The following is a 4,312-nucleotide window of genomic DNA, read 5'->3' on the forward strand; positions in this document are numbered from 1 at the left end:
AAGACATGCAGCACATTTCGCTGTTGCTACTCTTTCCAAATTATGCTTTAAGGGAAAATATGTGTGATTAGCAGCTAAAAAATTGGTGAGAAAATATTTAACATATAACAGGACTATATCTTACGGCAAAGAGTGTCTATTATTTGTATGTGTGTGTGTGTGTGTGTGTGTGTGTGTGTGTGTGTGGGAGGGGGAGGGGGAAGGACACAAGAAATCCGTGACACTTTTTCTCACGGTGACTTTTTCTCACGGACTCGGTCGGTGATGCGCAGTCTCTGAGAAGGAAAGCGCATGGACAGTAGCAGCTGCAGCAAGAGGACGCGATTCAGCGGTTTTTTCAACATTTATGTAAGTTTCAAAATCTTTTTGTTTGCCTGCATGCCTTGAAATGTTATTAGTATAGTTTTATCGATTTATTTTTTGTCATAAATGGCAGCAGATCACTCAGTAACATTAACGTTAAGCTAGCTAGCTAGCTAGTAAAGTTAAGCATCAGTTGATGTTGTTAGCTAATGTTAGCTGACAGGTCACGGTCACTAACATTACAACTAACACAATTAGTTAGCTAGCTACCGTTAGAAGATTTTCCTCAGTGAGCCTAACGTTATACTGTACAGACATTTTCTCAAAATCCTCAACCCTGCTGAATCTCGTATTTGCTCTTTTTTTCTTCTTAAACTGAAGTTACTGTAACCTTACAGGCTTTTTTGTGGTCTCATATTTACTTGTGTTTTCTCCTAAAACTATAACTTTAGCTAGATAACAGACTTTTGTGCAAAAGAAGCGAGCGTTATAATATTGACCTAGCTATTTTCAAACAGTTGCATTGTCAATTTTGTGGCTTCTTATTTGTATTTTTTTTTTTTAACTTTAGGCGGACTTTTTTTTTTGCTAATGAACATTGTTTAGTCCTATTTGCTTGGGTTTACTTCTAAAACTATAACTTTAGATAATTGGACTTTTTTGTGCAAACGAAGATATAATATTGACGTGTTAGCTATCTATCTATTTTCGAACGGTTTTATTGTCAGTTGTGTGGCTTCATATTTGTATTTTTCAAAAACACTTTTGGCGGACTTTTTTTTTTATTAACGAACATTTGAAACGGTTCTATTGTGAACTCGGTGGCTTCATATTTGCTCCTTTTCCCATCTAAAACTAACTTTAGTTAACAGTTTAGATGTGTGTGAATTTCCCACACCAGGAGTAATTTATATAGTTCTATTGTATAGCGATCGATTATCTCTTCAAAAAAATTTCTATTAAAGACAAGATAGAAAATACATATTTGTGTGTGCTGTAAAGTGGTTAGAAAAAATGAAATCGGAATTGGCTAAAATCTGTATCGGCTGGCCTAACTCAGAGAAAATCGGAAAGCAGAATCGGCCTAGAAAGTTGTAATCAGTGCATCTCTAATTTAGATAGAATCAATAAAAAACAGGGTTTTCTGCAGTGCATTATAGTAAAGGCTGTCATCACCTAACAAACCATGGGATATAGGGGAAAATACACTGACGGAAAGTCATCAGGGTTAGTATTTGTTGGGTAAAGCCACAATGCCATAGATAAAACTAATATTTTGTTTAGCCATACGTATGAAGACATACAATCAAATCGTGTGGATATGTAAATAAATTCAGATCAAATTAATTTATGTACAGTGAAATCATATTGTTGCCATTTCTATTAACTATTCATATTTTTTTTCAGGTCCAACTTCGCTGACTGATCAGTGGTGGTTTGTGAGCGTGGAGGGCCAGGTTGTCAGTGAGGGAGTGTCCTTTGTGCTGGGGCTTGCTGTTCTAATGTCAACTTTCTACAACTTTAACCTGCAACACCAGGACAATGCTGCATGCTCATTGGAGTTCATTCAGAGGTAGGAGATTTCCCACACATATTACACACCTGGATTGACTTTTTATTGATTAAGTGCTCCGAGATTAGAATTTCAGTAGCTAAAGCTGCTGATGTACTACAAGCATTTACATTTACTAAAATGTAAAAAATAATAAAAATACTTAGGGCTTTGACATCTTTTCGCGACACTAAATCTGGATTGGGTGAAACCAGACCAAAACCATAGGTCTGCTTGTGCGCAGCTCATTTGGTGTACAATGTGCAGCACACAATAGGCTGCTTTACCGTAAGCACCCGTCACGCTGTAGCGGCAGCCCTGTAACTATATGCACAACCGGCGCAACGTCATAGGAAGTCTCTGAACAGATTCACGCCCACTTTTAGGGGAAAACAATCCTGCGTTCCCCATAGACGACAACAGCGTAACAACAGAGGAAATGTAAATCACTACAAACTTTTACTTTAAACAAACCGTTTTGAATTAATAACTATGCTGAAAGGTTGCTGAGTAGTTTGTTGTATCAACAACACATCCAAAAACTCTGGTCTTCGATTTGTCCTCTTGCCATGTCCTAAAGTAGATCCTGATAGATTTGGCTTTGGCTCCAGGCTATAGACCAGACAGGCTCCAGGCTATAGGCCAGACCAGCGGCGTTCAAACTTAGTTTATTAAGGTATCGTGAATGCTCAGGTTCAGGCAAGGTCACAATATAAACATTAGACGTGTATAAAACAAACCATCTGTTTAACAAGAAATAAATCCACACACATTTGTCAAAATTATGATCCAAACACACGTCAAATTGCATTGACTTCTATGGGACCGTCTGTTTTCTATCCCCCAAAAGGGGGCGCGGCCTTGAGTTAGCGAAGTACTTGTATGTGCCGGTTGTGCGTATACCGTCAAGCAGCATTGTTACATTTTGTGACATTTCAAAATAAAATAATATTTTTCCTCATTAAAGTTTTCTAAAATAATACTATAAAAACACAGCTCTTATGTTCATGAAATGTTCTCCCCAAATAAAGGATGAAAAAAGTCAACTTATAATATAATAATTGTATTAAGCTTTAAAATATTTTTTTCCTTTGGAATGTGTACTTATACATTGGTATAAATAATATACAGTTTTTAAACTTGTTTAGTAGCTGAATACTACTTACTATAATACTAAAAAAATACAAATTAAGCTGTAGCTCCTTTAACACTGAAAGTCTATATGTTCTCCTACAAAATTAACCGTTTCTTCACTAACCTAAAGCATTTATGTTGTTACGTTGTCATTTAGAATCTGCATGGGGATTAATCCTGAGAGAGGATCAAAGGCATACAGTGGACAGGCACCCAGCAGAAAAACTGGAAAGATGGTCCAGAAGAAACCATCAACAGTGAACCCGCATGTCTGCACCCTAATCAGGAAGCTCAACGACTTCAAGTGGGACTTTGTTTGATCTTTTCTCATAGTATTGTATTGTTTAAGTGCAGATACCATTTGTCGATCATCAATGAACAATATATGCCGATAAAGGGCCAATACTGATTTTGTGTTGTTTAGTTTAGTTATATATAGCAGTTTCCCTGTTTGTAGTGTATTGGGATTGTGACTGGCTATATAATAGTGTGTGACTGCATGGAGCTCAACAGTGACTTCTCACTTTTTTACGGTGGTTCGGGAACTTTTTTTCCCCAGTTCAAGTGTTTCATTGACGTTTCAAAAATTGCTGATATATAGAGTTTTAACCCTGGAACTGAGCCAACCAGCTACAAGATGGGTTACTAGTTTTGGTGATTATAAAACATTTGATTCGGCACAAAAAACATTTTTAAAACAATACTTGGTTACAATACTGTGTATAGAAACTATCATAGATGTTCAATGGTAGAGGCTTGCTCTAGCCATTTGCGGTTAACATGTCTATGGTAACAGCGAGTTGGACTAATATGAGACATTGCTGTTATGCTTAGGATTGTGGGTAGTGTAATTTTTCTCCATAGGATCGCACATAAAACATGTTTTTCTTAATGCAAGTTTGATTTCATATGGACCTCTTGCTTTTACAACCTTGTAGCTCGGGGTCAGTCTGCCTCAGATGATTTAGTTCGAAAATGATGGACACATTTTCCATTGCATCTTCTGGTGCGTATGTTCAATGTCACAAACACGCCCCAAAACGGGTGTTAACTTTTTCTGCTACAGCTTTGATACAGTTCACAAAACTGCAAACTCTGATGTACGTATACTCACATGATATTTACAGTATAAATAAAGAGTTAATTACATTTTGAATCTTGCCTTTTTTTCATTGTTATTTAGGACTGATTATTTTTCTGCAGTCTTCCCTAAGGTAGAGTTTAAAGCTGCAATATTCTGAGATTTTTATAATAGGATTTCTTTATGCTGCCAACACAAGTGTATAAATGTAAAACAAATTCAATAATATGTTTATTTACAGT

The 4,312-nt window shown here is 36.5% G+C and overlaps 1 long non-coding RNA gene across 1 annotated transcript; it reads left to right on the forward strand.

The window, feature by feature from the left end:
* The first annotated feature begins 255 nt into the window (after positions 1 to 255).
* On the forward strand, positions 256 to 4,087 carry LOC114573883 (uncharacterized). Its single transcript, XR_003694982.1, has 3 exons — positions 256 to 348; positions 1,711 to 1,876; positions 3,147 to 4,087. It is a non-coding gene; the product is annotated as an uncharacterized LOC114573883 (long non-coding RNA).
* The last annotated feature ends 225 nt before the right edge of the window (positions 4,088 to 4,312 follow it).

This window comes from Perca flavescens, chromosome 2 (genome assembly GCF_004354835.1).
Source record: "Perca flavescens isolate YP-PL-M2 chromosome 2, PFLA_1.0, whole genome shotgun sequence".
Lineage (NCBI taxonomy): Eukaryota > Metazoa > Chordata > Actinopteri > Perciformes > Percidae > Perca > Perca flavescens.